Below are 27,933 nucleotides of genomic sequence, written 5' to 3'. Positions count from 1 at the left end.
TAAGTCACTTAGAAGACAGAGCTGGTGTTGTTGTTGTTGTTAGGTGCCATCGATTCATAGTGACCCTATGCACAACAGAATGAAACACTGCCCGATCCGGGGCCAACCTCACAATTGCTGCCACCCTTGAGCTCATTGCTGTTGCCACTTTGCCAATCCATCTTTCTGGGGGTCTTCCTCTTTTTCTCCTGACCCTCCACCTTACCAAACATGATATCCTTCTTCAGTGATTGGTCCCTCCTGACAATATGTCTGAAGTATGAGAGAGGAAGTTTAGCCATCCTGGCCTCCAAGGAGCACTCTGGCTGTACTTCTTCCAACACAGATCTGTTGGTTCTTTTGGCAGCCCACGGCACTTTCAATATTCTCCTCCAACACCATAACTCAAAAGCATCAATTCCTCTATGGTCTTCCTTATTTACTGTCCAGCTTTCGCATGCATATGAGGTTACTGAAAATACCATGGCTTGGGTCAGGCGTATCCTAGTCCTCAAGCTGACATCTTTGCTCTTCAACATTTTAAAAAGATCTTGAGCAGCACATTTACCTAATGTAATATGTCGTTTGATTTCTTGATGCTGCTTCATGAGTGTTGACAGTTGATCCAAGAAGAATGAAGTCCTCGAAAATTTCATTTTTTTCTCCATTGGTAAGAATGTTATTTGTTGGTCCAGTGGTGAGGATTTTTGTTTTCTTTACATTGAGATGAAATCCATACCGAAGGCTGTACAGGGTAAGATCTATGATGTCCACTGCCTTCATCAGCTCCCCCATGGCCCTCCCCGCCTCCAATAACAGCAGTAGGGGAGCACCACACCCTAAGGCTGTCCCCGCTGGATATCTAAGGCCATTCCTATTTCCTCTGGCTATTGTTTTTCCTGCCACCAAGCTGACTCTCCATTCATGCTGGATGGTCAGAACTGGTCCCTGCTGTTCCCCCACTGCCCCGTACTACCCTCCACTGGGAAAAACTGGTGGCTGCTTAGAATCGCCCAAGTCTTGGCCAAGAGGATCAGAGGCGTCCCTGACCCAAGAAAGATCCTTGCGCAACATGGGCATCCGATCAAACCACTGGGAGCATTCTTGAGGCTTTCTCTTCTCTTCCTTTCTTTTTTCCTTTTCCTTCTTAACCCTTTCAACACAAACCTAAACAAAAAACCCAGTGCCATGGAATCAATTCCAACTCACTGTGGCTGGTAGTTCAAGGTGAAACTATCGCTAACCATTGGTTTCTTTTTATTACCAAAGCTGACAATTCCATCTTCAGCAGTGGAAGAAAATAGGTAAGTTAAGATACGAAAGGTGGTGTGCTCTCAGACCCCTGGAATGAATGGGAGGTAGTAAGTAGAACCCAAAGTGACCCCTTGAAAGAGCAATGGTAGAGGGTCCAGTTTTTTGTTACAAGAAGATGCAAGGAAAGAAGACAGTCCAGATGCTTTCCCAGAGGGCACATGCTTGAACTTTCTGACGAGCTCCATCCTGCACAGACAGGACCAACCACAACACAACCCTGTCAGAGAGGAAGCCAGGCCAGTTGTGAGTCAGATACTGTGGGAATTAGCTCGTCCGAGGAAAAGAAACTGGTTCTTTGTTGAACACGGTTTTAAATTCCGTGTGTTTATAGGAACTGGAGTCCCTCTGCAGGCTCTCCAGAGGCCCACAAAACAGAAACAGGAATGATCTTTAAAATTTCCAGATTTGCTTGTTAAAGACTGAAGACAGTTTCCAGAGAGATCTCATCATGGGTTCTCAGGGTGACCCCATCCTCAGGCCCTCTGCTAGAAAGCAAACATACATATTTATTTTACTTGGCCCTGTAGGATAAGCATTCGATCATAAGATCAGTTTGAACTACAAAATTGGTGGTTCAAACCCACCAGCCATTCCTCAGAAATGCTATACAGGGTCGCTATGAGTCAGAACTGACCCTATGGCACTTAACAACACCAAACAACAATTAAAGACAAAATTTAAATCTCAATTTATGGGCTACAGTATCCACAATTGCCTAGTGGCTGCTATAGTGAATGACAGTATGTAGCGTTTCCATCTTTCAGGGAGTCCTATGCAACAGCACTACTTCAGATCTAATGACAGATTCAGTCTCAACCTCAGGTCCCTGGGCTATTGTTAACTTTCAAGAAGGTCACGCAGGACCAGGAGTATAAAGCAGGACACACAGCCACTCTCTAGTCTCTCATCCTGCCTTATCACTAGCTGAAATCACCACTGGCTTACTCGGCCTATCCCTCCCTTGGAATTTAGCTCCATGACAGAAGGGAGCTTATCTGCTTCTTGTTGTTCCATGCTATGTCCTCAAATCTACAACAGTACTTGGTTCGAGTACTCACCATCCATTACCACTGAGTTGATTCTGACTCCTAGGCAACCCTTTCTAGGATTTCCGAGGGTATGAATCTTTATAGCAAGGTGGGAACGTTTTTCTGCTAACATTTATAACATCATTCACAGGCCATACAAAATCATCAACTGAAAAATTAGCCTGCTATATTTGGTCAAACATTTAATTACCTCACCTCCAATGTGATGGCTGGAAATGTGGTTGCCTTGGCAGGGCCAGGCCAAATAATTCTGTAGGCCTTAAATAGCCCACTGGCCGGATGTTCCCCACCCCTGCTTTGTTGTTGTTAAGTGCCGTCAAGTTGATTCTGACCCACAGAGACCATGTATAGGGTTTCTGAGGAGTAGCTGGTGAGCTTGAAAAACCCGTACTTTACACCAACAGAAAGCCCCGTTTTTTTCCTGTGGAACAGCTGGTAGTTTTGAGCTGTTGATTTTATGGAAAGTAGAATTTGCTGTAGGATAAGCACTGGACTGCAAACCACAAGGTCAGTGGTTCAAACCCACCAGCCACTCTTTGGAAACCCTGTATAGGGTTGTTATGAGTCAGAATTGACTCAACAGCATTTAACAATAATAACAAAACAAAGAGCTCCATAAATATTGTTGAATAAATGGCCCCATCACTCTAAGTTCAGAAAACATCCGTCACCCAAGCCAGTACACTGGAGTCCTGATGTGGCACTAGGGGTTCATCCGCTGACTGCAAAGCTCTTTGAACTGCAAGGTAGGTGGTTCAAGCTCACCAGCTGCTCCTTGGAAACCCTATACAGGGTTGCTATGGGTCGGAATCGACTCGACAGCATTTAACAACAACAACAACAAGCCAAGTACACAGCTTTCCTTGACAGGGGCCAAAGTTGGGTTTTGGCTATTTTGCTAAGCATGGGCCCCTTCAGGAACATATGGGCACTGAGAGTTGTAAGAATACCCAAATAGTGGCAGAGTAGCTGAAATCCAACTTTGGCCCTGATCCTCCTCCAAGCACTCTAGCTGCTTTCTATCACTTCTGTCAGACATTCAAAAGCGCCCAACACGGGCATGTCTTCCTTCTCTGCTTTGACAGCAGATCAAGCATCCGCCAACCACCCTACCACATGGTACCACTGTTATTCCAGCTGCACGTACCAAAGCATAAGGTCTTTCCTAAGCTTAAGAAGTCTACATTTTAGTTATGTTCATGCTCGATTACAGTCACAGGTGTGTGTGCAGCAAAGCTAAATCCCCATGTACAAACATCCTCTGTCAGATCCTTATCTATTTGTAGGTACACTCATACTCTCCCTCCCATACCCACTCAGCTGTGTGTCTGTGCATGTATGTATCTACCTGCAGAACACAGTTGCTTCAGGGCTGTGTACATAACAGTATTTACCTCTGTCCCTTTTAACCCTTACATTCCTCCCTGTGTCTTCACCTGTCTTCATCATCTTCTGCCTTTCCCAGCATCCAAGTTAACACGTGTTTACCCTCTAGTCAGTGAATTACTCTCTCTTCCCTCTACCCCTGCTAACCATCAAGGAATGTATCTTTTAGCATTAAAATGTTTTCTTGAGTTGTTACAATAGGGGTTTCATACAATATTTGTCCTTTTGTGATGGGCTAATTTCACTGAGTATAACATCCTCCAGGTTCATCCAGGTTATGGGGTGTTTCACAGAGTCATTATTCTTCACTGTTGTAGTAGTCCATTGTGTGTGTATGTATCAAAGTTTGTTTATCTATTCTTCCAGTGATGAGCATTTAGGCTGTCTTCGTCTTTTTGATAGTGTGACTAGCGCTGCAATGACCATGGGTGTATATTCATCTATGCACATTCATGTTACGTTCTTATTTCTTGGGGACATACACCAAGTAGAGGGATTGCTGGACCACAGCTATTACTATTTCCAACTTTTTGTCCACCTCACTATTTAGGAGCACTACAGAACAAAGGAGATTTGAGAGATTTGGCAAGAAGAATATATTCCAGCCAAGTTTTATTAGCTCAAATTCCAATATCCATTCTGAAACAATTTCCAGAAAACTGGATCTATTCTGATACATGCATCATGAATTAATTTTTGTTTCTTGGACAAGAAGGCATGAAGCCTTGGTGACACCAAGCCTGGTGAAGCCTGGTTCTACTTTCTCCATTTTATCTTTTGCTAAGTCTTAAATGGAGAAACAGAGCCACCTCAGATCCTGACCAGAGGACAGTCCTTCTCCAGGTGGGATGCACACACTCACAGATGTGAGGCTTGGGAGGGGCGTGCAGTGAAGAAGCAAGAAAAGATCAGCCAGCCAGGTCAGCCGGGGTCAAACCTCATGACGAACATCCACGCCAGATCACTCACAGCCAGCCTCAGTGACTCTCCATCTCAGTTGCTTTCTTAGGTGACCACACTTGAGTTCCCCACGTAGGGCACGATTATAAACGTTCTGAGGGCAGGAATTTTGAAATACACAGCAGGGTACTATCTACACAGAAGTCCATTGAATGTTTTCTAAATAAAAAAATAACTTACAGGAGTTTCCTCATGTTGATTATCATTTCATCCAAACATGGGATGTGAGGACCAAGTAGTCTAACATTCTTTCTTGACATTTGGGATTTTATGTTTTGAAACCTGAGCCAACACCAACTGGTCAAACGTGATGTTATGGGTGGGCCAAGTCCTGGCTGCTTGTTCCAAAGACTCGACTCATAAACCTGGCCCAAACATACCTACTGAACTAGCCTAAGTCATGATCAAAGTCAGGAATCTGAGTTCACTGTCACAGACACACGTTGGACTGTTAGGGATCAGGACATGGGAGAAGAAGCTACCTTACCGACTAATGCTGTCGCTACAGTCTTAATCAAAGCAGCTGCTCCCACAGTTGAACCTTGGCTTCTACAGGGCAGCTCAGAACCAGGCCAAGGTGGTTGGGAAATCAACTAAAGAATGGTTTTCCTTAGGTGGTTAACTTTTCAAGACAAGAATGCAATTCTAGTCAACTGACTGACGTTACCCCTTGAAGGAAGAACAAGTGGCATCAAGCAAGATGGGATTTTAGATTTCAAAATGTGAATGGAGCAATTCATCAATAGCCTCACACCTTTGTGACCAACCAGTCTTCACCAGCTTAGTCTTTCATGTGGCTACTAACTTCTTAAAACAAATAAAAAGTGTGGTCTTACATTCCCGCCATCCATCTTTCTGGACTATAAATATCCTAAAGGCAAACATCATCGTTGTTCAACACAAACGCATAGTTGTACACAATAAAAATGCAATAACTATTTCCCACGAGAGCAGTTTACATAGCTGAGTTATTTGGATCAGTTCTCTAACTGAAAACAACTCTGGATACATCACCTAAAGACTACTGTGGAACTGAAAGGATAGTACAGCTGGACCAAGCCAATCTGTTGGGGGAAGAGGAAAACTGGGATTCAGAATCTAGAGGCTTGTTGAAGCATCAAAGCTGTTTTTACCTTGAGGATAATGGAAGGGTAAAGATGGCAGAGGAGTCCTGGTGTGGCGCTATAGGATAAGCACTGGACCACAAGGTCAGTTTGAACTGCAAGGTCAGCAATTCAAACTCACCAGCCATTCCTCAACAACAGGGTTGCTATGAGTCAGAACTGACTTGACAACACTTAACAGTAACAATGAAGATGGCAGAAGTCAGCGCACAGCCAATGTGAAGAGTCTTACAGAATACTTTTCCTGTATTAAGTTGGGTCCTAAAGGACTAGACTCTCCTGATTAGGACGAACCAGAACAAACTGTCACCTCCTGTCCCACCCCAGCTTCATGGACTCAAAGAAAAGACAGTCCTGGTTCTGAACAGAGAGAAGTAAAAGGAAAAGGGAGAAAATGCCCCTGAGAAGATGTGGTCCCAAACCTGCTTCCATGAAGGTTTGCACCCCAGGAATGAACAGTGTAGGCTGACAATGAATTTAGTTTGAAGTGGTCCCCAACCTGTAAAGGTCCCTGAGGGCAGCCAGAAGGAGGAGAGGACAATTAATCCAAGCCTCAGGGAATCTCCACAAATAATATTTTAAGGGCAATAAAAGCAGAACAGTTGAAGATAATCAGGCATATAAGAAAATAAGGCACCATGAACAAGAACCGGAGTAGAAACAGGCTTGGACAGGCTTCAGACACTGGATTTATCAAATTTATTCGAGCTTACCATGTGAGAAAAGTAAACAACAAGCTTGTAAACATCTGCAGAGGGCCAACAACTATAAAGCAAACCTAGAAGATTTCGATTTGGAAAAGAATCAAATAGAACTTGAAGAAAGGAAAAACCCAGTAACAAATTAAAATCTCAATGGAAGTGTTTGGCAATAGATTAAAAGAAGCAGAAGAGAGAAACAGAAACCAAAGGTTAGATCAGAGTACTTTGTCCAAAATACAGCACAAAATATGGGAAACAAGGAAAAGCGGATTTAAGGCATGAAGGATATAATAAGATCCAATAGATATTTAATTAGCATCCTAGAATGGGGGGGAGATTGAAGATGGGACAGAGAATATACTAAAGAGATAAGAGCTGAGGATTTTCTAAAACTATTGAAAGACCACTAATCTAAAAGACCTAGAAAACCGAAGCAGAATAAAGATAAAGAAATGCATACCTTGGCATATCACAAGTGATGCGTAATCATAGTGAACAAAACAAAGAAAATCTGAAAGAAAAAATATAGATTACTCTAAAAAGAATTAGATTGAGAAACAATTTTCAAAGTGGAAACAAACAAAATTGTTAAAGATTATCTTTAAGATGCTGAAAAAAATATATTCACTCTTCACTTACAGACATGGCTGGTTTCCAAAGGCCAGGTTATGTGTTAGGTTTGGTCAAGTGCCGTTGAGTAGGGTCTGACTCATAGCAACCCTGTATAGGGTTTCTGAGGAGCAGCTTCTGGATTTGAACCACCAACCTTGAAGTTAGCAGTTCACTGCTTATCCAACATTGCCACACCAGGATTCCAAAGACCAGGTTATTGTTGCTGTTAAGTGCTGTCAAGTTGGTTCTGACTCATAGTGAACCTGTGTAGGGTTTCCAAGAAGCAGCTGGTGAGTTTGAACTGCCAACCTTGTGGTTTAGCAGTCCAGTTGTTATCCTACACAGTCAAACCAGGACCCCAAAGACCAGATATTGTTGTTGTTAAGTGCCATGGAGTCGGTTCTGACTCATTATGACTCTGTATAGGATTTCTAACGAGTGCTGGTGAATCTGAACCACCAACCTTGCAGTTCAAACCAATCTTGTGGTCCAGTGCATTATCCTGAAGCGCCACACCAGGACTCCAAAGACCAGGTTGTTGTTATTATTGTTAAGGTGCCATTGAGTCAACGCTGACCCTATACACAACAGAACGAAACACTACCCGGTTCTGCACTAACTTCACAACCATTGCTGTGTTTCAACCCATTGCTGTTGCCACTATGTCAGTCCATCTCACTGAGGGTCTTCCTCACTTTCTCCGACCCTCCACTTTACCAAACATGATGTCCTTCTCCAGGGCCTGGTCTCTCCTGATAATCTGTCCAAAGTATGTGAAGTCTGGCCAACCTGGTTTCCAAGGAGCATTCTGGATGCACAACTTTCAACACAGATTGGTTTGTTCTTTTGGCAGTCCATGGTACTTTTAAAATGCTCCTCCAACACCATTAACTTTCCATGGTCTTCCTTATTCACCAGGTAGTTATGTGGAAATCAGTGTTAAGCAAAATGGAGAATGATTACCACATCAGATCACAAAATGGAAGATGCTTACATCATTACATAACTACCGAAGGACATCATGGCATAACTACTAAACCACTGAGAATCGTGGCCCAGCCAAGCTGACACATAACCGTAACCGTCCAGTCAGTGTTGACCTTACCTGTCACTTGGGTGTTCATGACTGCCAGACACAGGGCATTAAAGAACACACTAGTCAATAGATACTTTACTATAGTCTTGAATATGAAATGTCAGATAACAAGATAGCCAATTCGTGAAGAATAGGTGAATCACCAATCTGTAATTCTATACAATGCTGCGGTTGCCATTTTTATGGCCTCCAAAAAATATCCAAGTCCTAATCCCTGACCCTGTGAACGTTACCTCATGTGGCAAGAGACTTCGCAGATATGATAAAGAATTTTGAGATGCAAAGATTATGCTGGATTATTTGAGCGGGTCCTTAAATGTGATCACAAATATCTTTATAGAGGGAGAGAGACTCGACACAGAGGAGAAAGTAACAAAGGCAGAGATATGAAGATGCTACTTGCTGTTTTTGCAGATGGAGGAAGGAGTCAAGAGCCAAGGAATGCAAAAAAAAAAAAAAAATGCAGCTCTAACGTTGTGTCCCCTGAATCACAGGGACACGACAGGACAAAGTAGAACTGCCCCATAAGGTTCGTAGACTGTAATCTTCAGGTGAGCAGCTGTTGGTGGGTTTGAACCACGGACTTTTTGGTTAGCAGCCAAGCACTTAACCACTGCACCACCAGGGCTCCTTAATGCAGCTCTAAAATGGTGTTGGAGGATGAGCACTGGGCTGCAAGGTCAGCGGTTCAAACTCCCCAGCTGCTCCTTGGAAAGCCCATACAGGTTTGCTATGAGTTGGAACCAACTTCATGGTACTTAACAACAAGAACCTGGAAATGGCAAGGAAACTAATTTCCCCTGCAGCCTCCAGAGAGAGGGGGACCCTGCTGTGACCCTGACTTCAGCCTCCAGAGAGAGGGGTCCCTGCTGTGACCCTGATTTCAGACTTCTAGCTTCCAAAAACTGTACTTAAATCAATGTGTGTTGCTCTAAACCACCAAGTTTGTGATAATTTGTCACAGCACTCATGCGAAAACTGATGAAGCTGCTGAAAATGTCCTCCCATGATGAAGGTGAAACCCAGGACTTTGGGACTTACAAAACCTGAGAGACCATCACCAGCAAAGAAAATTCTAAAGCCTGGGTGTCAGGCAGAAACAAAGTGCTTGCAGATGGAGGAGTGAAAACAAAAGAAGGAATGAAGAACAAAGACAGTGATAAATGTATGATATGAGTGAATAGTAAATCTAAACTGACTAACATGTTGTCCACAGGAAATAGAATTAAAAGGTACAACAAAGAAAGAAAATCAGCTCAGAGGGGGTAAATGTTTTTGAACTGATCTGAAGGCCTCGTATTACCCAAAAGGAGACTGAAGTATTGAGTTACTTCAGACTCTAAGTATAATTCTTGTAATTGCTGCAGTAGAAAGCACATATCATTCTTAAAGAAGGAAAGGGAAACATAAGTGATGAAATGACAGCGGGAAAACAAAGAAATGATTGCCATAAATGTAAAATGGGATAAGGAGCATTCGGGAGCTTCTTGACGTCAGAAGTGTCCCATTGGTTGAGCAACGTGACAGTGGCAAGGGTATTTGATTTATTTGCTAAACTTTGTACATGTGCTATAAGCATTTTTCAGTGTGTATACAATATTTGGAAGGAGCTCTGGTAGTGTAGTAGTTACGAATCGGGCTGTGGACCTTAAGGTCAGCAGTTTGAAACTACCAGCGGTTCCGTGGGAGAAAGATGAGGCTTTCTGCTCCCATAAAGATTTACAGTTTCAGAAACTCTGGGGTCGCCATGGGTTGGAACTGACCCGACGGCACTTAACAACAACAACACACGATATTTGGAGTCTTGGTGGGTTAATGGACTGCAAGGTCGGCTTGGACCTCAAGGTCAGCAATTCAAGCTCACCAGCTGCTCATCGGAAACCCTATACAGGGTCACTATGAGTCGGAACCTACTCGATGGTACTTAACAATAACAACAACAATACACTGTTTGGGCCCTGGTGTGGCATTGTAATGGAGTCCTGGTGTGGTGTTGAGGGATAATACGCTGGACTGCAGTCAGTTTGAACCACAAGGTCAGTGGTTCAAACCTACTAATTGCTCTTGGAAACCCTACACAGGGCCGCTGTGGGTCAGAACCGACTCAACGGCACTTAATAACAACAACAATAATGGCACTGTAGGATAAGCACTGGACTGCTAGACACAAACCCACAAGCCATTCCTCAGAAACTCTATATAGGGTCATTATGAGTCAGAACTGACTTAGCAGCACTTAACAACAACAACATGCAGTATTTTATACTTTAAAATGATTTTAAAACAAACCAACCAGACACACATGTATCTATGCCCAGATTCTTTTATTTCAGTTCAGTGTTTAGCAGATCAAAAATCCATAGTTGGGTGCTCAGGGATCATCTTCTCCAGTCTTCTGTCTATAGACAACTTGTTGTTGTTGTTAAGTGCCATCGAGTCGTTTCCAACCCATAGCGACCCTGTACAGGGTTTCCAAGGCTGTAAATCTTTACAGTAACAGAACGCCTCATCTTTCTCCCGCAGAACAGCTGGTAGTTTCTAACTGCTAGCCTTCAAGTTCGCAGCCCGATTCGTAACCACTACGCTACCAGAGTAAATTACTATTATTATACCCACTTTACAGATGGAAAAACTAAAGTCTGATGCAATTAGCTGATTTATCCAAGGCCACAGTGATTTCATCTAAAATAATCGAGGATAAAACCAAACCAAACCCACTACCATCAAGTCAACTCCAACTCACCGTGACCCTATAGGACAGGGTAGAACTGCCCCATAGGTTTCCAAGACGTTATGGAAGCAGGCTGTCACATATCTTTCCATGGAGCAATTGGTGGGTCCGAACCTACAACCCTTCAGTTAGCAGCTGAGTGTTTAACCACTATGCCACCAGGGCTCCTTTGATCAATTATAACTTTTAAACTTTTACTTACACTTTTCAAATAGCAACAACAGAGAAATGTTTTTTTTATTCCCTTCTATGACGCTCACCTATACACTCTGTCCCAAATCCATCTGAAAGATTCTCAGTGTTTTATCTGTTACCTTGAAATAGCCCAAGACCTGAATCTGTGTCCTCTACCTTCGGACTGCTTTCCATATTTAAGAAAGACCAGGCAGTGACCAGAATTCATGAGTGCCTATAATTACTAGTGGTTTTGCAAGACTCTCCCTTAATGCTGATGCCACTAAACAATTCAAATGGTGCAACAGCAGGGATTTCAAAACAAAACAGGATAAATATCAGTCTGGACTTGAATGTGGCTGTCCAATGAGATTTTCACCAAAGCAATGCTGCTAAAACAGCAAAACCTCATGCATTACAACAGAGACAAAGCCACACTGTCCCAGACCAAGGGACCAAATAGGGAGGAAACATCATTTGTCTCTGGCTGGGGCAGTGAAAGGAGGATGGTGGAGGAGACAAAAGCACAAATAGAATCAGTGGCTTAAGAAATAAATCTACACAGTATTTTCATGGAACAGTTTTATCTCAATACAAATAAATATGTAGATGGAGTGAAAACAAAACAAAGGAATAAAGAGCAAAGAAAGAGACATGTATGTGTAAATACTAAATCAAAACTGATTAAACAGCAACTTGTGTTGTCCACAGAAAACAGAGAAAATGTAGTTCCTGTTAAATGCTGTCAACTCGGTTCCAACTCATATCAACCCTGCATAGGGTTTCCAAGGAGTGGCTGGTGGATTTGAAACGCTGATCTCAAGGTTCGCCTGTCCAGTGCTTATCCTACAGCACAGAACAGATAATAACTTACAACTTGCTAATTGTCTATATGTCATCTTCTAAGTGGCACTGTGGGTTAATGCGCCAGACTGCAAAGCCATTTGAACTACAAGGTCGGCGGTTCAAGCTCACTAGTCGCTCCTCGGAAACTATACAGGGTCGCTATGGGTCGGAACCAACTCAATGGCACTTAACAACAACAATAAGACATTAAAACGGAGTCCTGGTGTGGTGTAGTGGGTTAATGTGTTGGCCTGCAAAGTTGGTCACTATAGGTGGGAACTGACTCGACAGCACTTAACAACAAGACATTAAAACAAATGCCACAAAGCACAAAGTTTTCAACATTGGTCACTTACAACAAAGGAACTTCAAATTTGCCTCTGGGGATTCTGGGAATTGTTCACTTTCCCCAGATGTCTTGCACGCTTGATTTCCCCATTCAGACTCATTCATTTCAACAAACTCTTAAATGAAAACACTCTCTTCATGAATGTCTACAGCTAGTGCTAACAGTTCCAAGTTTCAAAGCCATATTACAGCACATGCTTTTGGAATCAAAGGTTTCAAATGGCATGGCTGTTTTGCACTAAAACTGCCCCCAAGTCACACTAGTCATAGTGGGTTCATTTTAGGACATCCTTGGGATATAGCCTACAAAACAAAGCAGTAATAACAAAAGGCGGCTCGTTTTCTCCAACCACCCTGCAAGAAGAGAACACTGAAGACGTAATGGGGAGATGGCTAACTGAAATGAGAGTGCAAGAAACGGAGGAGAGAGAGGCAGGAGAAGAGTTAGGCAGAGAGAGAAGTGGACTTTCTGTAGCACAAACAACGAAAAGAAAGAGATGCAGGGATGAAGTATGTGTCTACATTCCATTCGGATCCTGCTACAACTGTTAACTTTGACTCTGGATGAAGTCACTTAAAGTTCATTCCTTCTGCAAAGAGGGGCCATCAGCGCATGCCCTGCCTTTCCACTTTAGTTGTGTGTCATCAACTTCCAGACTGGTTGCACAGGCTCATCCTGTACAGCCTGCAGAGTCTGTCCACACACACAGTCATTTAAGATGACTGAGCTCTTGGTTACACTCCCTGCTTGGACTGAGAGCAGTGATAACTGTAATTACAAACACTCAGCCCCACTGGAACATTCCACTCCCTGCCACTGCTTTTTCCCCAAAGTCTTCTCACTGCAGCCATGTGTAAAGGAAATGAAATAATACACACCAATCGGATCAGATTAACTCATTTCACAGTTAAGAAAACTCAAGCAGAAAGGGCAGCGGGTTCAGAAATGAGACAAGGTTCCATGACTCCAATTTCTAAATTGCCAGCCCACAGACTACTACCTTAATCAAAAACACTGGTTCTTCCTGAGGGACCCCTCAGTCCACCCCCAAGACCAGCTGCCATCAAGTAAAGCCTGACCTAAGTGGCCGCATGTGTATCAGAGTAGAACTGTACTTCATAAGGTTTTCAGATGGCTGCTTGTCTTCCAAAGCACCTGTGGTTGAACTTGAACCTCCAATCTTTTTTAGTTGTAAGGCAAGCGTTTGCACCACCCACCTGCGGACTCTTTCTCCACCATCCCTGGGTGATAACCCAAGGATGCTCTATTTCAGTCCTCACAACTCCTGAGCACTAGTGGATGGAGCCCAACTAAGCTGGTACCTCAATGTCAGAAACATGCTGTTTTCACTCAACCCCAAATTAAGGATCTCTGGCACTTGGTAGGGAGCACACTCAACAGTATAGGTTCTCCAGAGCCACCCTGTCAAGGAAAACAGCAAGGTCTACGGCTTAAAAGCAATCCAGCAGAGCCTACAAATTCCTAGGTCAGGCATCTGAGAATTTAGTGCAATCACTTCTGTAAGCTTCTACAGAACCTTATCCTTTTCAAAGGACTCTTACAAATTGGCCATGCATTCTTTCTTCTCTTCTCCTCGAGCCGTTGTAGCATCTACCAGGAAAGACTAGAAAATGTGAGAGTTGGCAAGAGAAGAGGCCTTTGGCAACTAGCTGGTCCAGACCTCTTGTTTCCAGCATGAAGAGCTCCTGAGACAGAAGGTTCTCTCCATAGACACGCAGCTGCTGAGGGCAGAGCTAGGACCAGAGACAAGCTTCTGGTCCAAGGCAACTCCCTCTTCTAAAACTGCACCTCCCACAATGCATGCTGACCAGGGATTGGTAGTTATTTTGTGTTTTCTTGGGGGAAAGAAATGTAATAAGAAAGTATGTTCCCACCATTCAGAATTAAACTATATAAATATTTTGTCACTTTTAACATTTGTATAAAGCTGAGGTCTCATTCTTTGATCTCTCTATTCAGAGGCAACATCTATAGATATATGAGGGGGGCTTCAAAGAGTTCATGTAAAAATTTGTCTTTTTTCTCCATTTTTCCATAAACTTTATGAAGCGCCCTCAGAAACGTATAGGCAAATTCCTGTGCTATATTTCCATAAATAGTATTTTTAACAATCAGATTTATCAATACTTTTACTACTGAGTTAGATCTTAGGGGTCTTTTCTAAGATTTTTTTTCTAATTTCTGAGATCATGAAGATATCCTCCTAGGGTTATCTTCTTCTAACAGTGTGAAAGTTTTGATTTTCACATTCAGGCTTAGTTGATGTTTATCTTTGAGTGTGCTGTGAGAGATGGGGCTGTTATTTTTCTATGGAAAGCCAGTTATCTGAACATGAGTCATTGAAGAGCTTGGCCTTCCCTCATTGGTTTATAAAGCTCCGCTATCTCATGCTAAGTTCACACTGATTCTCAGTTCTGTTTCCTGGCTCCCTCATCCACTCTACTTACTGATCCATGTGTCAAACTCTGTACCAGTATCACACTGATTTCATTTAATAGCTTTATAATAAGACTTTACGTCAAGCAGAACAAGTCCCTCTCCTGGTTTTTCTCTTTCAGATTTGGCCTATTAATATACTTAAGGAGCCCTGGTGGCACAGTGAATTAAGCATTGGGCTGCTAAGCAAAAGACTCGTGGTTTGAGTCCACTGTCCACTCTGCAGGAGAATGATGAGGCAGTCTGCCCCCATACAGACTCACAGCCTCAGAACTGTGTGAAGCAGTTCTACTTTGAACTACATGGCATCCGTGAGTCAGAGTCAACTGAGCACAGTGACCATGTACTGACGCACTTTACTACTCCAATTACATTTCAGAATTGATTTGTATCATTCCAAGAGGAATCCTATTAGGATTTTGATCAGCATTGGACTGGATGATATGTTTTTTTGCTAATCATGATCCCATCTATGAACATATCATTCATTCTCCATTTATTATGTATGCTGATAATATTTTATTATTTTCTCCATTTAAGTTTTATACATGTCTATTTAATTTATTCCTACAGGTTTTGTTGCTATTGGATACAATATCTCTTTTTCTATAACCTCTCCTAGAGGCTATTGCTGCTATACAGAAATGTTTCTTTTCCTATGCAAATACCGAGCCCTACAACTCTGCCTACCTCTTCTGTTATAATAATACTTGTGACAATTCTTTGATTTTTCAAAGTATGCAATCATATAGTCTTCACATAATAAGAACTTTGGCTCTTCTTTCCAACCCTTGCCCTCTCTTTACTTTTCTTCCCTTATTGCATTGGCTAAGTTTCCAGCACAATGTTGAAATGTGGTAGCAGCTGGTATCCTTATCTTTTTTCTGACTTCTATTGGGAATGCTTCTGAAGTTTCCTCATTAAGGAGGATGTTAGCTATTGGGAAGTAGGGGGCACTGGTCCAGACCCCTACTAATAATTTGCATTTCCACCTCAGATATACTAAATCAGAATCTATATTTTTAACAAAATTCCCAAGTGAGTCTTAACAGAGCCCCAGGTGATTCTTATTCATTTTAATTTTGTCAAAATCCTGTTCAATGTAGATAGATTCTGACTCAGTATATCTGGAGTGAAAAGGCAAATTCTGAGCAGGGGGCACAACCAGAATGAACCAGGTCAACTCTTGTTTTTTATATTCTCAGATTACAACTTTTCAGCTCGTAAAACTCCTTCAGTGCACTGTTTAAATGGCATGCTTCCATCCACTTTGTATGTCTTTCAGATGTTGCTGTTAAGTGTCTCTGAGTCAGTTCCAAATCACAGCAACCCTGTATAGGGTTTCCCAGGAGTAACTGATGGGTTTGAACTGCTGACCTTACGGTTAGCAGTTCAGTGCCACACCAGAACGCCACATAGTAGATGCATAATAAACATTTGTTGACTGGTTATATACCTCTAAGTTTCACTGTTGTTAAGTACCATGGAGTCGGTTCTGACTCATAGTGACCCTCCATAGGTTTTCGAGGCTGTAAATCTTTACGGGAGCAGAAAGCCTCATCTTTCTCCCACGGAACCGCTGGTAGTTTCAAACTGCCGACCTTGATGTTAGCAGCCCGATTCATAACCACTACGCTACCAGAGCTCCTTATTTTATTGCCACTTTCAACTTCTCTGATCTAGTACATATGGTAGATACTGAGGCAACATCTGGCCAACTGGTTTTAAGATGAGTGCTGGTTCAGTAGAGTATGTTGTGCGTGCGTACGTGCGTGTGTACGTACATACCTAATTTTACAGAGATGATAGATCCTGGAGTTATACTTGGTGGTTTCAGGAAGAAAACGAAGATTTTGGTTTTTGAAAAATGCATTCTCTTAGGAATTTGGGATTTTGATTACCCTCTGCAGACTACTTCTCTCCATGCATGTTAATCCCTTATGAACAAGGATTAGTTGAAGGGATTAACTGGCCCTGAATGGGTCACTGATTTACTGGGACACACAAGGGCTTATTCCTTTGTGCAGAATACTAGCTCCAGAGGAGGAGGGGGCTACTGACTTGGTTCAGTAGGGGCCATGCCACACACCTCTGGCTTCTCAGAGACAATGCAATCCCCCCCACCCCCCACCCCCATGAGACTGTGCACACAAAACCACCAGCAAGGCCATTCAATCCTGACAAGAAAATGCCTGTGGTGAGGGAAAGAAAATGTAAAACTTCAGTCAGTGCTCCCTAATTATCCTCAACGCCCCACTCCCAGCGCCTGCTTCCTTAGCTGAGCCGTTGATTACGATGGAAAACATGCCACCTGGTCTTTTTTTCTTTTTAAATAATATTTTATTTTGGTTTTGGTGATAGTCTACATAGTAAATTAGGATCCCATTTGACAATTTCTATCCAATGGGTTCAGTGACACTTTTCACAATGTGTCAACATTCTCTTTCCTGGCATTTTGGTCATTTCCCCAGCTCTTAGCTCACTTGCCTGGGTCACAGAGGAGGGAAATGAATGACAGGAGAGAAAACGACTGATGGCCAAGATCTTTGCCCCATCCCAAACTCTCCTCAGCCTTGACCAAGCAAACAGCTAGAAGAGGTAAATCTGAAGCCCAGGAGTAAAGCTGCACATCTGGGGTGATGTCCGAATGGCTAGAGGCAGTGACCCCTCTTCAGGAGCAGAGAGGGCAAAGGTTAAGCAGGCGTAGGATGAAAGAGTGCAGAGAACATGCCCCTCCTGACAGGGCTTCCGTCTCAGCGCAAATCCTGCTAGGCAAAAGGTGTCCATCTCTGAGCACCTCGCATGTAAACCAGGTGAGACCTGTAAATGAGCACCTCACCTGTAAACCAGGGCAAGGACAGACATCTCCACTTTTCAAATCTTCACTTTACACCGCTTTGCTTTTATGAAAGACCTACATGAGTACATATTATCACTGAAAGAAATCCAAAGAGGATTTTCAACCTTATGAAGAAAAAAACAGAAATTAGCATTTCACGTTTGTTTTGCAGAGAGCACTTAAAGAGGCAGTGTGCGCCCCAGCAGTGAGAGCATGTCCTTCCCAAGACACTACACTCAGCATCTCAGGTGCCATAGCTTTGAACTGTGTATGTGAACACTCTATGTTAGTGTTATTTTAGGTTTTATGTGTTATCTGGTATAATTGGTTTGCTCAAAATAATTTCCCATATAAATTATTATTATTATTTTTTGCTTCTTTGCTTTACACCCTATCAGTTTGCAAAAGGTTTCATAAAACATTCTAGGCTTGGAGAGCGGGGAAATCTTGACTGTAGTCCCAAATACGAGTGCTGTAGTATAAGCACTGGAATCTGGTGTGGCGCAGCGGGTTAATGCACTGGACTGCAATATTGGTTTGAACTGCAAGGTCAGCAGTTAAAGCTCACCAGCTGCTCCTTGGAAACCCTATCTAGGGTCGCTGAATCAGAACCGACTCGACAACACTTAACAACAACAACAGTATAATCACTGGACTGCAAACCACAAGATCAGTGGTTCAAACCCACCAGTTGCTCCTCAGAAACCCTGAGTCCCAGCTGACACGATAGCACTTAACAGAAGGTTGTGGGAAGGAGGAATACAGACAATTAACGGACATGATGTTTCCTTTTGGGGGTGATGGTTACACAACATGATGAATGCATTGAAGCCACTGAAATGTACACTTTAGAAAGTTTAAAATGGTGAGTTGTATGTGTACTTTATCAGAATTCAAAATAGACAAAAATCTGATGTTGCTAAGATGCAAGGAACTTGCCCAAGTCACATAGCTAGTGTGTAAGATGATGAGTCATTTTCTCACTGGAGGCAGCTACTCAACTACATCTCTGGAGCCAGTCCATCCTGCCCTGAGTGCCCAGGCCTCAGTACCCCTTGTTTGGAATAAAATCATATACCACCTCGTACTATTCTCTGCTGCGTCATCATGTGGGTCCTAATCTCCACAGCTGTGCTAAGTGTTCTGTGAGGGCAGGACTCTGGCTGTGGAAACTTAGAAAGGAATCCCTTCCTACTTTTCACAACTTTTACTCGCATTTCAGCTGTAAAGTTCTCGTATTCCTTTGGTCAGCAAAACTAACAAGTGTCTCATTTTGCCATGGATTAAATCTCAGGAAAATTCCTTTTGCTGCGAAATCACTAAACCTATTGCCACGAATTATTTTCCCTTTGATGGAACAACAATAAAATTAACATCAACTGCTTCACTTATTCATAAGAGAGTTTTATTTCTTCATGTGAAACACTGAGAAGACACTAGAAGGCGCTCTAGGTTGCATTTTAATAGAGCAAGCAAACGGGCATGTGAAAGGATGGCTAAGTGTTTAAGAGGTGAAGGATTTTATTACCTAATTTGAAAAGGGTTTTCTCTCTCCTAGTCTGTTTAGGAATTGGCAATGAAAACTTAGGTTAAAAGTCCAAAGTCCTATATTCTTTACCTGTCTGTACTCTCAGGTGAGTTCCTCAATTTCTCTAAATTAGTTTTCCCATCTGTTTGTTGTTGTTGTGGGCCAGTCAAATCGACTCTGATTCCTAGAGACCTTAAAGATAAAGTAGAACAGCTCTATAGGGTTTTTTAGGCTGTAATCTTCACAGAAATGAGCCCCAGTAGCTTAGTGGTATGTGATGGGCTGCTAATTGGTTCAAATCTACCAGCCGCTCCATGGGAGAAAGATGAAACTTTTTGCTCCTTAAGGATTTACAGCCTCACAAACCCTGTACAAGAACCAACTAACGGCACAAGACCACCACACTACCACCAGTCTTACAGAAGTAGATTCCCAGGAATCTTCTTCCAGAATGGCTAATGGGTTCAGAACCCTGAATAGCAGTGAGCACTTAACCCCTGCGCCACCAGAGATCCATTCTTGTTGTTGTTGTAAAGTGCCATAGAGTCGGTTCTGATCTATAACGACCCTGTATAGGGTTTCTGAGGAGCGGCTGGTGAACTTGAACTGCCGACTTTGCGGTTCAAACCAACCGCATCAACCCCAGTGCCACACCAGGACTCCATTACCATCCACAAATGGGAATTGATGTGCCTTTCTTGTGAGCCTTAAAGCGGTGCTACAGGACAAAATTCACACAACAAATGGGTACGTGCTTAGCAAACGGCAGAGCCCTGACTGTAAGAAGGTACCTTAAACAGAGTCTTAATTCAGGAAGGAAGCTTGGATGCCCCTTCCCATCTTTGACTCCAGGTCTCTGGGTGGCTAACCAGCCAGCCTAGCAGGTGGTTCGGAGAGTATGTTGATGGTTCTATGGTGGTGGCCAGTGGACCCAAGGGGTGAAGAGTCTGCTACAACCAAAACAGCATCACTTACTCAACCCTCTCTTCTGAAGAGATAACATGTTATTTCAGAATGAAAAGTACAAAAAAAAACAAAACAAAATTCTAAAAATTTCAAAAAATTCATGGAAAAATGGAATTGAAAGATGATGGAGTTTGCCCACGAATTTTTGGAGCCCCCTTTGTACACAATTGTATGGTGGTGGTAGTGGTTTTTAGAGTTTTTTGTTTTGTTGTTCTAACTAGATTCACAAGAAGTTGCAAAAATAGCACAGAGAGGTTTCGTGTCCCTATCACCCAGTGGTAGGGCTGATGTAACTATGGTACACTACCAAAACTAGGAAGTCAGCTCTGACACAATAGTCAACTAGACCACAGAGCTTCAAAAGGTTTCACCTGCTTTCATGTGTACTGTTCTTTTCAAATTTACCAAAGACTGTAGCAGTGCACAAAGCTAGAGGGAACACTGGTAGAGAGAGAATTATTTGCATCTCTGTAACGGAATCAATGGAGTCATGGTGTGGCTAAGCACTGGACTGCTAACCATAAGGTCAGAGGTTTAAACCCACCAGTCACTCCTCGGAAACTCTATGTTGCTGTTGTTAAGTGCTGTAGAGTTGGTTTCGACTCATAGAGACCCTGTGTAGGGTTTTCAAGGAGCGGCTGGTAAGTTTGAACTGCCAAACTTGTAGTTCAAACCGACCTTGCAGTCTAGTGCTTATCCTACAGCTCCATACCAGGACTCCTGGAAATCCTATACAGGGATGCTCAACAACAATGGAATCAATACACTGTAATTCGATAGCTGGGTCATAAAAATGCAGACATTGCTTTACTACTAACTATATTTCTTTGTTTCTCTGCTGTTCATAAGGTTTTCAGTGACTAAATATTTGGAAGTAGTTTGTCACTCCTTGTTCCAGGTCTTCATCTGGAAGCTCATATGAAACTTGTCTACCATGGGTGACCCTGCTGGTATTTAAAATACCGGTGGCATAGCTTCCAGAATCACAGCAACACAAAAGCCACCACAGTACGACAAACTTACAGACAAGCAACCTTGCTTGCTGAAAGTGAAGAGGACTTAAAACATGTACTGATGAAAATCAAAGAGCACAGCCTTCGGTATGGATTACATCTCAATGTCAAGAAAACAAAAATCCTCACCACTGGACCAATAAACAACATTATTATCAACGGAGAAAAGATTGAAGTTGTCAAGGACTTCATTCTTCTTGGATCAACTGTCAACACTCACGGAAGCAGCAGTCAAGAAATCAGGGACGTATTGCATTAGGCAAATCTGCTGCACAAGACCTTTTTAAAGTGTTGAAGAGCAAAGATGTCAGCTTGAGGACTAAGGTGAGCCGGACCCAAGCCATGGTATTTTCAATAACTTCATATGCATGCGCAAGCTGGACAGTCAATAAGGAAGACCTTAGAAGAACTGATGCTTTTGAGTTATGGTGTTGGAGGAGAATATTGAAAGTGCCATGGGCTGCCAAAAGAACCAACAGATCCATTTTTGGAAGAAGTGCAGCCAGAGTGCTCCTTGGAGGCCAAGATGGCCTAACTTCGTCTCATACTTTGGACACGTTGTCGCTGGAGAAGGTTTGGTAAGGTGGAGGGTCAGAGATAATAAGGAAGACCCCCAACGAGATGGATTGGCCAAGTGGTAGCATTGATGGACTCAAGCGTGGCAACAGTAGTGAGGTTGGCTCAGGATCACACAGTGTTCCGTTCTGCTGTGCATAAGGTCGCTATGGGTCAGTACCGACTCGATGGCACCTAACAACAACAACAACAACAACAAATATTTCTTTGTGATTGTGTCCATTTTGATGGAACCATTATTTCCAGCATCTTACTTCAGTCTCCCATGTCAAGAGGGCAAAGGTTTCATAGATTCTTGTTCCCACCACAGTTCAATAAGAATAAGGGAAGAAAGGGCTAGTTCTTTTTTTTCTAGAAGAGCAGCCAACACCCATTAAAATCTTCATTCCAGGCCCCCTGTGTAATCAGCACTGCCTAGCTCTGATCCACACCCACAGAATCACAGGATTCCTTCCCACAGCTCCTAGGGCATCTCCAGGTGACTGCTGCTGGCCTGGAGATACTCTGGTCAATTGAGCAATGCCACCACCTGGTGGTTGGACAAAGAACTACACAAAGCAGTAGCAACAGGTTGCTCTCATTGGTGCAAAGGGTGGGCTTTGAGTTAATTGAGTCACCTTGTTATTTTACCCCAGGAGGCTCAATAAATAGCATTATGATAAACGTATAAAAGATTGAAGTTGCTAAAGACTTCATTTTTCTTGTAGCCACAATCAACTCTCTCGGAAACAACAGTCAAGGAATCAAACAACATATTGTGTTAGGAAAGTCTGCTGCACAAGCCCTCTTGAAATTGCTGAAGAGCAAAGATGTCAGTTTGAGGACTAAGGTGTGCCTGACCCAAGCCATGACATTTTCAATCGCCTCATATGTATGTGAAAGTTGGACAATGAATAAAGAAGACTGTAGAAGAATTGATGCATTTGAATTATGGTGTTGACCAATAATATTTAAAAGTACCATGGACTGCCAAAAGAACATACAAATCTGTGTTGGAATATGTATAGCCAGAATGCTCCTTAGAAGCCAAAATGGCGAGACTTCACCTTTCATACTTTGGTGATACATTATCAAGAGGCCCAGGCAAGACCAATTGAATCAATGTCAATTTATAACAAGAAGTAATAAATTTATTTTTTAAGACACTAACTTGTTGGCGCTGTAGGATAAGAACTGGATTGCTAACCTTCAGGTTGGTGGTTCAAACCCACCAGCCACTCTGTTGGAGAAAGATAAAAGGCTTTCTGCTTCCATAAAGATTTACAGCCTCAGAAACCCTCTACAGGTTCACTATGAGTCGGAACAGACTTGAAAGCACTTAACAACAAGTTCTAGGGAGAAGCCCTAGATATCAAACGGTTAATATATTGGACTGCTAACTGAAAAATTGGAGATTGAAGTCCACTCAGAGGTACCTCAGAATAAAGGCCTGAAGATCTACTTCCCAAAGTAAAAAAGGTATCAGAACCCCTGTGGAGCACAGTTCTACGTGGATGTACACTGACTGTCTCAAAGGAAGCAACTAGTACTGCTAAGTTCTGGGGGGGCTTGTAATACAACAGTGCATAACTGATACACCCTCCAAATTTATGCTTAAAACATCTGTGCTCTAGACTATGAATGCTTTAAAATTAATTTGGGGGGGCATATATCAGGATTTGCACATGGTGAGTTTTGACTATTGCTCAAATCTTGAACGCTGCATGTTCTGATTTTCTTATGCATGTTCCTTCCGTCCGAGTCACATGTTGTTGTTGTTGTTGCGTACCGTGGAGTCGGTTCTGACTCACAGTGACCCTGCACAGGGTTTCCAAGGCTGCAAATCTTTATGGGAGCAGAAAGCCACATCTTTCTCCTGCAGAACAGCTGGTAGTTTCAAACTGCTGACCTTGAGGTTCGCAGCCTAATTCGTAACCGCGACACCACACGTTATCACTCATTAATTTGTCAAACATTACTTGAGTATTTTGCACATGACAGCCACTGAGATAGGTGGCTAAGGGTATGACATTGACTTAACCTGACCCCACCCATGAGAAGGCCACAGCCATTGGAAAGGACACAGGTGCAAATTTTTGCTAGAAGCAGAGAGCAAAGGGCTGTATTATCAGGACCCAACTAAGAAAACACACACTACTTTAAGTTTTTAGGACAAAAGGTATTTACTCCAGAGAATTTTCTATACAGGTGAGAAGGTCAACAAAAGATACCTGGCCACTGGCCAGGGGGGTGAGAAAAACCCTAACATCCCCCTGCCTCTACTCTTCAATCTACCCCCAGTGCCACTCACAGGCCAAACCCAGCCTGGAACCTGGGAAACAACCTGAGGGACCAGGCCCCAGGATGCAGAGCACAGCAGGGAAAGGGCAAAGGAAGAGTCTCTGAGCAAGGAGGCTTAGGAGATGAATGGAGCAGGGCTTATGGTGGTTTGAAAGGCTTCACAACCGAGGCCATGTAAGAGCCCAGCCTTGAGAGGATGACTATAGATTATGTCATGTGAGCTGTGAGCCTTATATTTCTCCACCACAGGCCCCCTACCTATGCCCCAAACAGTATTAATGCCTCAGATGTCTTTTGTCCTCTTGCTACTTCTGCCACAAGATGACACAATGCCTTTTGTGCCCACACTGCCCTTCTCAAAGGAGAATCTCAAGGAACATTTGGATAAGGAACACTGAACTAGGTGGGATAAAGGGCAGAGCACTTGGCAAAGCACTTGAGTGTAGATCTCAGCCAGCACCAGGAAGGGAACCATTGGCCCCTTCCCTGAAGAAGGAGAGGATGGACTAAGGGAGTATTAAACCAGCCAAGGAAAACTGTGGAACAGAACAGGACACTGTCTGATAGAGCGCTCGCTGGGAGGTGAGAAGAAGGTTGGAAATCACTCAAAGTACACAGTGGCTGCCACTATGGACTCAGGCACACCAAGGATTAGGTAGCTGGCTTAGGACCAAGTAGCATTTTGTCCTATGGGGTCACTAGGAGCTGGCTCTCCTGGGTCTAAGGAGCCCTGGGGCACAGTGATTAAAGCACTTGGCTGTTAACCAAAAGGTTGGCGATTTGCATCCACCTGTCATGAGTTTCTACAAAAGCATTTGACAAATCTTGATTTAGTCCAATGGTATCCATGTCTGAATATTATGACACAGTGATTAAAGTGTTCAACACCTAAAGGTCAGCAGTTTGAACCCACTAGCCACTGCAGAAAGGTGTGGTGGTCTGCTTCCGTAAAGGTTGACAGCTTGGGAAACCCTATGGGGCAGTTCTACACTGTCCTATCGGGTCACTGTGAGTCACCATCAGCTCGAGGGCTGTGGGTTTGGTTTTCTCCTAGGACTCACCATCTCTGGCAAGCCTGTAAATGAGGATCCAAACACCACCTCCAGCCTGCGGGATCTGGAGATGCCATGAAGTCGCGACATGTTGTTGGTGTTGTTTGGTTGCTGGTGGTGGTTGTTATTAAGTGCCATCAAATTGGTTCTGACTCATAGCAACCCTGTATAGGGTTTCTGAGGAGCAGCTGGTGAACTTCAACTGCTGACCTTGTGGTTCAAACCAGCCTTTCGGTCCAGTTGCGTTATCCCACAGCGCCAACACCAGGACTCCATAAAATGAGGTACCAGTACCTAATTTACAAGGTTCTTGTGAGGGTTAAGCGAAACAACCCATCAGGTGATCTAGGGCACTTTTTCTGAGTGGTGTCCCTAGACCATCAGGAGCAGCCCCATTGGGGAACTTGTCAGAACTCTAACTTCTAGGCTCCAGCCAGACATGCTGAATCAGGCACTTGGGTGAGTCCAGCAGTCTGCATTTTAACAAGTCCTCTGGGGGTTCTGCTAGCTGCTGAAGTTTGAGAACTAATCATCTACCTAGAGCATAGTAGACACTCAATAAAGGTAGCTATAATCACTCGTTTTATAACTTCAATTCATGAGTTTGGAAATGGAAGTTTCACACATCACCAACTGCAAGAGTCATCTGGGAAGAGCTGGAATTTGAGAACTCCTAAACCAATCGTTTGGGTTTTGGGGATTCACCCAGCACTTTACAGTCGCTCTCAGTCTGGACCCGCTGCCCAGATTACCTCAGTGCTAACCCCCTCCCTGGCCCCACCCAGGTAATGACCCTACCAGCACAGCATGAGATGTTCTCTCACATCTCAGAGGATTCTGGGAGTATTTCAAAAGCGGTAGGAGGACAAGGGACAAAAGCTTTCAGATAAAGGGAAAAGGTACAAAAGTAAAAGGGAAATAAAAACCGAGCCCTAAGAAATCAGAGGTGGGAGTCTGAGTAGAGAAAAAACCTGTGCCCAGGTATGTGTTTGGGGGATACGAACTTCAAGAAGAAGAAGAAAATGAAAACAGGTAGCCAAAAGAAATCACAAAAGGGGCATATGAAGGCTTCTAGGATGCAGGAAGAAGCAGAAACCAATGGGGAGGGAGTTAAGGTAAACCACATCCCATTCCTTCTTCCTGCTTTCCCAATGACTCTGAGTCAGTTCTGATTCGGCGATCCTGTATAGAGTTTCTTAACAGGTACAGCAGTGGGCTATCCTGCCTACAATGCTCCTGGTGCTGAGACAGATCTGCTGCCAATATTGTTACTGTTGTGTCATTGAGTCAGCTCCAACTCATAGCGACCAGGTATAAGGTTTCCAAGGAGCAGCTGGTGGGTTTGAACTGCAGATCTTGGGTTTTGCAGTCCAGTGCTGCTGATTCTACAGCACCACCAGATGGCAGTATTTTGCTGAACTGGTTGGAACACAGGAGCATCTGACTTAATTTGAGTTACTTTGCAAGAGTTTCAAACCGGTTCAATCCCTTGCCTTTCCTTGCCCCAGCTATACTGAGTCAGAATCTCTAGGCTGTCCCCAGGTTATGAATGAGAACTGTTCCTAAGTGTGTCTTTAAGTTGAATTTGTAGGTAAGTTCTTAGTTAGCCTTACTTTAGTGCAAGAAAAGGAAACCTAGTGGCATAGTGTGTTACGGTCAGCAGTTCAAAACCTCCAGGCCCTCGAGGGAAAACGATGAAGCTGTCCGCTTCTGTAGGGAGTGATCGTCTCAGAAACCCTAGGAAGCACTTCTTCTCTGTCCTCCAAAGTCACTGTGCGTCCGAACCAACTTGTTGACAGTGGATTTGATTTGGTTTAGGATTGTACAAGAAAGACTCAAAGCTTTTTCAAGGATTTAAAAGCTTCATGTGCAGGAATTTAAGGTGATTGTGATTAATTTAGTAAGAGTAGGGATGGATCTCATCATTTCAAAGTGAGGGCAAACTTACCTAACATTAAAGGGAAGCTAGCAGTCCTCTAAACATCAGATGTTTCCAACCTAGGGCTGAGCTTACTGTACACTTTAACAGTATGTAAGAAGCTCAACAAAAATGAACTTAGGAAGGAATCGCCAAGTGGTGAAAATGATTAAGCACTTGGCTGCTAACCCAAAGCTTGGCCATTTAAATCCACCCCATCTACTTCCAAAAGATCACTCACTCAACTCAGCTCACTACCAATCAAATCGATTCCATCTCATAGTGACCCTGGGTAGGGTTTCCGAGGCTTTTTATGAGCAGAAAGCCTCTTCTTTCTCCCAAGAAATGGCTACTGGTTTTGAACTGCTGACCTTGTGGTTAATAGTCCAGTGTTTATCCTGCAGCACCACCACGGTTCCTTATATGTTAGGTTTCTCATAGTTCAGAAAATTCCCCTAAAGGAAGAGAACTGCTTGTGAAAAACTGGTCAATGAACTTCTGAACCGACCTGGCATTGAGTTATGGGCCAATTGTGCCTGATTGGGCTGCAAACCTCAAGGTCAGCAGTTCAAAACTACCAGCTGTTCCACGGGAGAAAGATGAAGTTTTCTGTTCCCATAAAAATTTGCAGTCTCAGAAACTCTATACAGGGTTGTTATGAGTTGGAACCGACTCCACAGCACATAACCACCAACCAGTTGAACATGAATATTTAGATTTCTATGTGAAGGTTGGGTTCTTTTTTCTTTTACTATATCTTTCATAGAAAGAGTGTTAGAAGGAAATTAAAAAAAAAAAAATTGTTCAAGGAAGATTGGAGGGTAATGGAAGAAACTGGGCTTCTTACCTCTAACAACTTCACAAAAAGTACCATGTGAACATATCGCAAGGGGATTAGCCCAGGCCTCACTTTAAAACCAAGGTTCAAATCTAAGATCCAGGAGACACCAAGGATTCATGAAGCAGACCTATCTAAGTACGCC

The 27,933-nt window shown here is 43.2% G+C and overlaps 1 protein-coding gene across 1 annotated transcript in view; it reads right to left on the bottom strand.

The window, feature by feature from the left end:
- RBM20 (RNA binding motif protein 20) overlaps positions 1 to 27,933 on the bottom strand; it is a 271,185-nt gene that overhangs the window by 112,817 nt on the left and 130,435 nt on the right. The window lies entirely within an intron of this gene.

Source organism: Chrysochloris asiatica, unplaced genomic scaffold, assembly GCF_000296735.1.
Source record: "Chrysochloris asiatica unplaced genomic scaffold, ChrAsi1.0 scaffold00003, whole genome shotgun sequence".
Classification (NCBI taxonomy): Eukaryota; Metazoa; Chordata; class Mammalia; order Afrosoricida; family Chrysochloridae; genus Chrysochloris; species Chrysochloris asiatica.
This window is presented reverse-complemented; position numbering and strand designations above follow the sequence as displayed.